The sequence below is a fragment of the Lolium rigidum genome, chromosome 4 (assembly GCF_022539505.1).
Source record: "Lolium rigidum isolate FL_2022 chromosome 4, APGP_CSIRO_Lrig_0.1, whole genome shotgun sequence".
Lineage (NCBI taxonomy): Eukaryota > Viridiplantae > Streptophyta > Magnoliopsida > Poales > Poaceae > Lolium > Lolium rigidum.
The window spans coordinates 171418551-171429815 of record NC_061511.1 but is presented as its reverse complement, the minus strand read 5'-3'; positions in this window follow the sequence as shown (position 1 = coordinate 171429815).

The window sequence follows — 11265 nt, the reverse complement described above, 5'->3', positions numbered from 1 at the left end:
TTGTGTAGGAACAGGACAAATCACACTCGGAAGATCCCTCGCTGAAACTATTGGGAGCGATCATAGATGTGGGAGAAGGCACCCTAAAATTCACCTCTACGCCAGGAGGTAGACATGTATTCCCTAAATCAAAGGGTAAGAAAAATAATAAGAAAGGTGGGCGCAATGCCCGAGGTAATGCTTCATCTCTTGATAATACTTGATTCACACTTTCTGCGCCTAGCTGAAAGGCGTTAAAGAAAAGCGCTTATGGGAGACAACCCATTATTTTACTTCTGCACTTTATTTTATATTTGAGTCTTGGAAGTTGTTTACTACTGTAGCAACCTCTCCTTATCTTAGTTTTGTGCATTGTTGTGCCAAGTAAAGTCGTTGATAGTAAGGTTCATACTAGATTTGGATTACTGCGCAGAAACAGATTTCTTGCTGTCACGAATTTGGGCAGTAGTCCCTGTAGAAAAATCAAAAAAATCTGCCAATTTACGTGTGTGATCCTCAGATATGTACGCAACTTTCATTCAATTTGGGCATTTTCATCTGAGCAAGTCTGGTGCCACTTTAAAATTCGTCTTTACGAACTGTTCTGTTTTGACAGATTCTGCCTTTTATTTCGCATTGCCTGTTTTGCTATGTTAGATGGATTTCTTTGTTCCATTAACTTTCAGTAGCTTTGTGCAATGTCCAGAAGTGTTAAGAATGATTATTTCACCTCTGAATATATGAATTATGCACTGACCCTCTAATGAGTTTGTTTCGAGTTTGGTGTGGAGGAAGTTTTCAAGGGTCAAGAGAGGAGGATGATACAATATGATCAAGAAGAGTGAAAAGTCAAAGCTTGGGGATGCCCCCGTGGTTCATCCCTGCATATTTTAAGAAGTCTCAAGCGTCTAAGCTTGGGGATGCCCAAGGCATCCCTTCTTCATCGACAACTTATCAGGTTCCTCTAGTGAAACTATATTTTTATTCCGTCACATCTTATGTGCTTTACTTGGAGCGTCTGTTTGTTTTTATTTTTGTTTTTGTTTGAATAAATCGGATCCTAGCATTCTTTGTTTGGGAGAGAGACACGCTCCGCTGTTCCGTATGAACACATGTGTTCTTAGCTTCATCTTTAATGTTCATTGCGAAATTTGAACTACTTCATTCATTGTTATATGGTTGGAAACGGAAAATGCCGCATGTGGTAAATGGTTTAATGTCTTGAATAATGTGATACTTGGCAATTGTTGTGCTCATATAGATATTGTTTAAGCTCTTGCATCATGTACCTTGTACTCATTAATGAATAACTACATCACTACAAGAAAAGTTCTGATAGACAACGTCTCAAAATCGTCCGCTAAGGGGTATTTTTCGTCGCCTATGGGCCTAACCCGACGATATGGATTCTGTTGTGGAAACTGCGTCAGGCAAAGTCCAACGACGTTTTTCGGTCCGTCGCGCTTGGGCGCCCTTCCGCCACGGAAAATCGGACCGTTGCGCAAGTGTTTCCGGGAGCCGGTTGGCTCGCCGACGTCATGCAAGCCGACACGTGGCGACGCCGTTAGCCGGCGGTTAACGGCGTTAACCGGCTGAAACCCCGTGGTAGATGGTAGGCCCACACGAGGCTCGCCACGTCTTAAGCGGGCCGGCCCATTAAGTTTGCGGGTCGGCCAGCTGACTTAGTTTGACCGGTCAACTATATAGCTGGGCTGGTCCATTAGTTACGTGGGCCGGGCCTAACCTCTAAGGTTGATCGGTCAAAACTTTAATGGGCCGGCCCACTAAGCATGTGGGCCGGCTGAATGCACTCGTTTGATCGGTCAACAGGCAAAGGGCCAGCCCACAAGACATGTGGGACCCACTTTCTCGTTATCGGGCCGGCCCATTTACAAAGTGGGGTCCACATTAAAGCAACCGGGCCGGCCCAAGAAGATAGTGGGCCGGCCCAATTAGCATGTGGGTCCCACTTTCCTGCTATCGAGTCGGCCCATTTAGTACGTGGGGTCCACATTAGATCAAATGGGCCGGCCCAACAAGCCAGTGGGCGGGCCAAAAGCACCGGTGGGTCCCACTTTCCGTTAAAGGGCCAGCCCATTTAGTATGTGGGGTCCACCATATAGCAAGTGGGCGGCCCAACAAGATAGTGGGCCGGGCCAAAAACACAAGTGGGTCCCACTTTCCAGTTAAAGGGCTGGCCCATTTAGTATGTGGGGTCCACCATATAGCGAGTGGGCCGGCCCAACAAGATAGTGGGCCGGGCCAAAAAACTCTGGTGGTCCCACTTTCCTGCTAAAGGGCGGCCCATTTAGTATGTGGGGTCCACCATATCGCAAGTGGGCCGGCCCAACACGCTAGTGGGCCGGGCCAAAAACACTGGTAGGTCCCACTTTCGTCTTAAAGGGCCGGCCCATTTAGTATGTGGGGTCCACTATATAGCAAGTGGGCCGGCCCAACAAGATAGTGGGCGGGCCAAAACACTGGTGGGTCCCACTTTCATCTTAAAGGGCCGGCCCATTTAGTATGTGGGGTCCACCACAAAAGCAATTAGGCTGGCCCAACTAGTTAGTGGGCCGGCCCAGTAGTGGGTGGGGTCCACCTTAAAGCAAATGGGCCGGCCCAATTAGAGTGTGGGGTCCACAGTAAATCAAATGGGCTGGCCCAATAAGTAAGTGGGCCAGCCTGTTTAGTTGCTGTTTATATGCCGGCGTAAAAGGCGCTTTAGGATTTTGCGGGCGGCACGTATGTGATTTCGCTTAATTGGGCCGTTTAAGGGATGGGAATTCGTGATTTAGATACTGAGAATATTTACGCAGCATTGATTTCTGTCGGATAGCCTCACGTACCACAAGCACCAAAGAAAAAATGCGCGAAAGAACTATAAAAACTAACTAAATATTACATCATCTGCAAGGCTTTGAAAAAATATTACGTGAACCCGAGAGAAATTGAATGGTAATTAAACCTAGCAATACAATGAAGCGATCCGGCAATCTTTTAAGTTGTCCATGCAACACCTATATCTGAAACAAAGACATTACAAGTTAAGACAGCAACAATGGAAACGCAAAGACACTGCAATATTGTTTGCCAAAGAATTTGGAACTCATCATTTCGTCGTTATAACAAGATCATTATAATGCGCACAATAAGCAAACAAAGAGTGCATGCCGCATACCAACAGCCAATATAACAGAGCATGTTAGAATGAAACATCAGACTTACTACTGTTGAGTCCCATGAAAACCAACATGTTCAGGGAGTACAAAATTGGCATGAACAACATAGTAGCAGGCTATAAATTTTGTAACAAGGACTGAGCAAGATGAAGTTATGATGGCTACATCTACAGAGCAGGGAATGTAAACCAAAAATAGAAGTTACGATGGCAAAAGCTAAAGAGGAGGGGATGTGAACCAACATGTGCCAAGTGCAATTACTTCATTTTGGCCGTGAACTAAATAATACTCCTGAACTTATAGTGAAGGGGATGCAAATCAAGATGTTTCGGGATATAAACTTGTAATGAGCAACACATAGAGGATAGTTAATGCTCGGAGCTTAGGATGGACCGGATACTGTAATATAGTGGGATCACTCGTGAACTTGTATAAGAGGGAATGCAAACCAATATGTTCAGCTTTCCATATGTGAGCGTCATGCCAAGTCAGAGAAACAAGTCAATAATGCAGCTTTTGAAGAACAAGATGGCACGCAAAATTATTATCTAGTAGTATGACAAGTATATTTGTACTACGAGGCTAGATAGCAGAGTGATAGCATGCCAAACTAAGTCCTTACTTTGTTAGCTTACAATGAACTAGATACAAAACAATGGCATCACCCGTAGTACAGGGAATGCAAGCCAACATGTTCATGGAGTAAAAAATTGGCACAAACAACATAGTAGCGAGGCCATAATTTTTGTAACAACGGCTGAGCAAGATAAAGTTATGATGGCTAGATCTACAGAGCAGGGGAATGTAAACCAAATATAGAAGTTACGATGCCAAAAGCTATAGAGCAGGGAATGCGAACCAACATGTGCAATTACTTAAAATTGGCCATGAACTAAATAATAGCAGGATGTTACTATAATACCTATAATTTTTGTAACAACGACTGAGCAAGATAGAAGTTATGATGGCTACATCTACAGAGCTGGGAATGCAAACCAAAATGTTCAATCGCTTAAAGTTAGCAATGAAGTAGAAAATAGCAAGGTGTTACGGTCATAACTAGGAATGAACTAAAAGAGCTTCAGACAAACAAGCATCTGAACCCAGAACATGGCGCTAAAACAAGGGACTTACATTAGGAGAAGCACTCTGTGGGAGTCACGACGAGATCTTCCCGGGGTTGATAGATCCGGTGATGAAGTACGCTACATGTGCTACTTGGGGTTGGAGAGACGGCCATTACACTTCATGGTTACTCATCTCATCTCGCAAAAACGTAACGGCGCGTCGTTAGCACAAACAGAGTTCCCCCAAGATTAAACAAGAACTTGCAGGCAAGCAATAGAAAAGCGACAGTAGAAGAGTTTAGATCGTGCACGGCGCCGGTGAAGCAGATCCGGTTAATGCACAGTGGTGTCGGTGAGCTAGATCCGATGCGGTGGACAACGGATCCGGCGAAGCGGCTCCGGTGGGGTGGACGATACCGCAGCTGAAACGACTGAGGTAGTGTTGACTGCCAAAACCCACCGGCGGGCAGCGGCCTTGTCAACACCGTAGAGCCGGGAAGAGCCTAGAGCTGCGGCTGGCTGAGACCCCTCCGAGCGACGGCCCGCAATGCTCTTCTGGTCACACGCGGCGATGCGAAGTGCAAGGGCGTGCCACCTGACCTATACCCGGTCGGGAAGGTGATGGGGATGCCTCGCTTAGTTTCCTGCAGGGCATACATGTAAACATTAAATACGAGCCTCGATCGGCTCTCGAGTTATCTCGTGAATCGGCTCAAAGAGCCGATCCACCCATGATTCGTACGGGGTGCACGAATACTTGGTGGTCCTGCTTGATCAAGATAGAGCTAATGAGATCTACGACGATTTAGGGTTTTCACCGCATAATCGGATCATCCTACTCCAGGTTGGGCCTCGCGGCCACGCACGGTGCTCGTAAGCCGATCCTAAACAAGGCCTAAAAACCAACATGAAGTTGATCCTCGGAACATCCCGTTTAGGACTTGCGAACGCCACCCTACGTGCCACTGGATCCTCCCCCTTTGTAAGGCCTAACTATTGCGGATATTAAACTAATCCTTGTAGAACAAGGAGCAATCGTAACGGATCAGATCTACTAAATAATGATCAAGCGGGGTGCCGCCCCCACACCCGAGATAGGCGTGAGGGCGGCTAGATATGCAAGGGTTGCACTACGTAAGCATGCTTAAACGAAGAACAATGCTAACCCTAACACATCTAATGATAACTACGTTGCTCGCCATCAAAAGCGCTTCGATACGAGCAACGCATGAACAACGTGGGGCTTGTGCCGCCTAGATCGCAAGATGCGATCTAGGCAGCATGTCGCTACCCGATAGAAACCCTCGAGACGAAGGAGTTGGCGATGCGCCGAGATTGGTTTGTTTTGGGGTTGAACGTGAGTTGTTGTTTATTCCATAAACCCTAGGTACATATTTATAGTCCAGCGGACTTTCTAATGAGGGCATGCACTAAACCGTGCACGAGATAAACTCTAACTTTTAACCTAGATACAATCTACCATTATTAAAGATACACGGGCAACTTAGCCCAAATTCTCCGTGCAAGGCCGCTTCATCGATCTTTCATGTGTAATCTCTCAAGCCCATCTTGATCGCGGCCCACCTCCTGATTTAGCCAAAATCCGGTGATAACACATGCCCCCCGGTTTTGGTAATGATAATTTCAAAACCACTGCGTTTTTCCCTCGGAGGGGTCGTGTCACGGCAGAAGCGGAACCGTCGCAGCATGCTTCATCATGACGACTTGCCTTCCCAACTTCTCCGCACGATTTGACAGCTTTGGCACCATGTCCTCGAGAACCGCTCGAAAATTAAAAACCCCCACCTCCTTTTATTTAACCGCATCGAACAGTTCTCTTCTTCACCCCTTCCGCATTAGCACTCCAAAAACCCTCCCCGCAACCATGTCCTCTTCCTCTTCCTCTTCTTCTTCGTCGGATCTTTCCCACGTGTCCTCTCCCATCCGAGAGTCGACGCCCTCGTGGGGCACGCAAGCGGCGTACGACATCCTCGCCCCAACGAAGTGGGACAAAGAGGACCATGACTCCTCCGCCAGGTCCGAGGATGACAAATCCCTAACCGACGGGGAGAGCGACCTCCGCTTCCTTGCTGACGAGGAGGCGGTGGAGGAGAGCGAAGATGATCGCCTCTCTTGGGCAGACTTCACCACCTCCGAGGAGGTGAAGGAGGAGGAAGAGGAGGAGGAGGATGAAAACAGCTCCTCCGATGAGCCGCCGGCCAAACGCCGCCACCTCTGGCCCGGGAACCTCAGCGACGTCGACAGTGACGATGACGCCGACGAAGAGGATGAAGACGATGAAGGTCCTGCCGGCGGCCGCTGGAGCAGCGATGACGAGCCGGTAGGGAGCAGCGCCGGCAGCGGCGATGACGGTGACGACGACGACGAGGGCAGCAGCGGCCCCTAGATAGGGTCTTAGCATAGGGCTAGCAGTAGCAGACGGGGCAATGTATCCCCCTAGTTTTTCCTTTTGAGAGCGATCAGCTCTTCTATGTAAGAAATCTGGCTTATCAATGAAGAAATTCCCCAACTCGATTTTGCCGATTCCCTTTATGATAATTTAGCCGATCGTCCTTCACTCGCTTCTCGCCGATCGCCAATCTGGACGATGCCCAGTAAGCCGATGGCATCGCATCGGTCTCTCACAATAGACTTTGTGATAGATTCATCCGGACCCAAGCTCCTGGTCAAACCAGGCCCAGCCATAAGCGTGCAAACCCTAGGCCTTCAGACATTCTTCCCTTCCAGATCTTCTTTGTCTCTAGAAGTGTCCTGAGATCGTTGCCGGATCAATTTAAACGCCGAAGCTGCCACTTCTGCAGGACAGGCATTACCCCTGTAGTAACGTTTTATAATCCTGCTCTGTTCTCTTTCAGCAACCATTGCTCCAAATCAAACTGAGACGCAGAGCCAAACGATTTTAGCGAACTCGGCCTTCTTATAGCAAAGGACCTCTCGCGGCAAGCTGCCCCCCGAGCCTCAGCCGGGGTAGCGACATTGATGAAGACCAATAATTCAGGCAAACAGGCCTGGGCTCGACCACGTCCGAGAGTGGACCACCTTTCATCCGCTGACAGTCTACACAGCCGATTCAAGTCGCTGAATCGTCTTGCATATTGAAACCGATAATTCCGCAACATCGCACCATTCCTCGGGCCCGTTGTGATGCAGAGTTAGCCGATTCCAACGAAATTGGTCCACGTAGCAAAGGATCCTTCGGGGCCAGCTGCCCCCCGGGTCTCAGTCGGGCGAGTACAACAATGAGCCCACCACATTGGTCACCCTCGGCTTCCAACTTGTAATGCCGCATCAGCCGACTCCAACAACTATCGGCTCTTCGTTATCGCGGCAGTGGGACGCCTCCCGGTGGGGGTGTCTTTGAATCTCCGATGCCCTCCAAATCCCGGACGCAACACCCCCTAGAAGTGACAGACTACTAAGTCACCATCTTGGTCAAAACGTCGCAGCCGATTGCTTCGTCATCGACTGTTCTCGCAGTCTTAGGAAGGCTCATCCCTACCCCGACCTCGCCGTTTAATCGCAGCCACGGCCCTCAAACCTGCTAATGCCGCTGATCTTGAAGGCCTCGCCAATCACGCTCCATTGATCCTTAAGTCGATGTCCGCACATCGGCTATGCTTAAAATTTTTGAATTTCCGGCCGATTTGTGTATCGGCCCTCATACTCCAATACCCATCGCCACAGGATGGGACACTTCTACCGCATATCCTCGTGTTTTATCCACTTGGCGCCCCCGAGCCGATTCTGTCAAGAGAATTGATGGTATCGGCTCTGTTGGATCATGAATGTGTTGAACCCAGGCAGTATGGATGGTGAGGACATTCATGGCCGATTACTGGAATCGGCCTCCACGTTGTTTGCTCGGTGAAGGTTTTGTAATGTTCCTTCGTAGACCCTTGGGGCCGATCACAAGGATCAGCCTCGCCAAGTTGCACATCGCTTGGCTTCAACTACATGGTCGGGCCGGTGGATAAAACTAGCTTAACCCTTCCCTTTGTCACATCGATGCGCTCGCGATCGTCCAAGTTGATGCCCGAGAGGGGTTCTTGGCCTCGCTGCTTCCCATGCGTTCATGCCAGCCGTTGAAACTTCGGCCGAGTCATCGGCTTGGACGACCTCTACCTCATCACCATCCCACTCGTATTATGCATTGGTGCATCGTGGAGGGAATGCAGCAGCTTGGCGTGGATCCAATCTCTTCCCAAAGAAACAGAGATAACTGCTCGTGCTATCAACGATAAAGAACGCCGTAGGGATAGTTTTTCTTCCTACGGTCGGATCCACGTTCGTAACTCCTTGTGCCTCGTACGCTTGGCCGTTGAAGTCGCTCAACGTTACGTTGGTCTTGATTAGATCCGAACTCGAGCGCCCCAACCGACGTAGCATAGAGTACGGCATGATGTTAATCGCCGCTCCGTGTCCACCAGCATCTTATTTACAGGCCTCCCATCGATATACCCTCGTAAGTACAGGGCCTTCAGATGCCTGTAGCTCCTTTCTCGTGGCTTCTCAAAGATAACCGGCCGTGGGCCGCAGTCAAGTTGTGCCACGGATGTCTCATCTAATCCCGGAGCACTGAACTCCGAAGGGAGGATAAACACCATATTTGTGCCAGCCGATGTTTCATCATCGGCTTTTCTCTGTTCGGGGCGCCACTCTTTTCTTTGTGGCCGACCTTCTTCGTCCAGTGGTTCGCAGAATTTTGGCGGCCGATCAGGCCGTGCCTTCCTTAGCGTGCGCAGGTATAATCTTTCGGCCTTCTTCCAACCCACGCGTACGCCGGACTCTTTGCTTCCGGGAACGGCTGAGCCCATCGTGGCACCATCTCGTGGCCGATGATATTTGCATTCTTCACCACCGTCCTCTAGCTCCTCGAGATCTTCCACCCGAGTGGACTCAAGCACGCTTGTTCCGATGCGGGAGAGGCCCTAGCCGGCCGAACACGTACACGTTAGCGGCACCCTTCTTCCTTTGTTTGCATTCTCGGGCAGTCCTCGATTGTTGGCAATCGGCTCATTCCCGAGTCCCAAGCAATGTTTGAAGAACGGGCAGTCCCAGTGCTTATCCATGTCACTCTGCCCCCTTGGCCTTCCTTCGGCGCGACGATCGTACCCGCCGTTGCTTCTACCATGTTGGCGGTACCTTCCGACCTCGGCATCAGACTGGAAATTCCTTTCATCATCCGCGTCGTAGCGCCGACGTCGGTCGTGGTGTTGCTCGTATTTGTTGAGAGGGTGCTTGGAGCGTGGGCGTTGATACCGCATGCTTCTTATTCCCTCCCTTGCCGTGTACCGCCCGTCCTCATCTTGGGGCTGGTCGCGCGGATCGGCTCCCTCTTCATCCTTGCCACGGGAGTGGCTGCTTTCTGTTTCCTCTTTGTCATGGCGCTTGCGGATCCCGCCATATTGACACCAAAGGAAAACTTTGGCTGACCTATGGGGTGGCTGAGATCCACCGTGTCGACACCGGGCCCCGGACGTGGGTTTCTACCGAGCTTGATATCGTGCGGCCGGGTCTTCTCAGAGGAGCCGAGGAGTTCAGCTCCAAGGGTTGCCTTGATTCCGTCATGTTTCCTTCTGAGCTCCTTGGGCAGATCCCCATGCTCCAGCGACCTGGTGCGCTCCTCCGACGGGGTGGAGAAATCTATCCCATCGAGGGCGCCTTCGGGCGTGGAACCCCTCCCCCTGACGCCATGGGAGTGGGTTTGGTGGGAAGAGCCGATGAGTTCGGCTTCGAGGATGGCTTTGATCTCATCGCATGTGACTGGCGTGCCGCCCGCCATCTCAGATGCAGATGGCGATGTGGTTGATGTAGATCTATGGTCCCACCGGGCGTGCCGAATGTGTTGACCGCCAAAACCCACCGGCGGGCAGCGGCCTTGTCAACACCGTAGAGCCGGGAAGAGCCTAGAGCTGCGGCCGGCCGAGACCCCTCCGAGCGACGGCCCGCAATGCTCTTCTCGGTCACACGCGGCGATGCGAAGTGCAAGGGCGTGCCACCTGACCTATACCTGGTCGTGAAGGTGATGGGGATGCCTCGCTTAGTTTCCCGCAGGGCATACATGTAAACATTAAATACGAGCCTCGATCGGCTCTCAAGTTATCCCGTGAATCGGCTCAAAGAGCCGATCCACCCATGATTCGTACGGGGTGCACGAATACTTGGTGGTCCCGCTTGATCAAGATAGAGCTAATGAGATCTACGACGATTTAGGGTTTTCACCGCATAATCGGATCATCCTACTCCGAGTTGGGCCTCGCGGCCACGCACGGTGCTCGTAAGCCGATCCTAAACAAGGCCTAAAAACCAACATGAAGTTGATCCTCGGAACATCCCGTTTAGGACTTGCGAACGCCACCCTACGTGCCACCGGATCCTCCCCCCTTTGTAAGGCCTAACTATTGCGTATATTAAACTAATCCTTGTAGAACAAGGAGCAATCGTAACGGATCAGATCTACTAAATAATGATCAAGTGGGTGCCGCCCCCACACCCGAGATAGGCGTGAGGGCGGCTAGATATGCAAGGGTTGCACTACGTAAGCATGCTTAAACGAAGAACAATGCTAACCCTAACACATCTAATGATAACTACGTTGCTCGCCATCAAAAGCGCTTCAAGACGAGCAACGCATGAACAACGTGGCTTGTGCTGCCTAGATCGCAAGATGCGATCTAGGCAGCATGTCGCTACCCGATAGAAACCCTCGAGACGAAGGAGTTGGCGATGCGCCGAGATTGGTTTGTTTTGGGGTTGAACGTGAGTTGTTGTTTATTCCATAAACCCTAGGTACATATTTATAGTCCAAATGGACTTTCTAATGAGGGCGTGCACTAAACCGTGCACGAGATAAACTCTAACTTTTAATCTAGATACAATCTACCATTATTAAAGATACACGGGCAACTTAGCCCAAATTCTCCGTGCAAGGCCGCTTCATAGATCTTTCATGTGTAATCTTTCAAGCCCATCTTGATCGCGGCCCACCTCCCGATTTAGCCAAAATCTGGTGATAACAG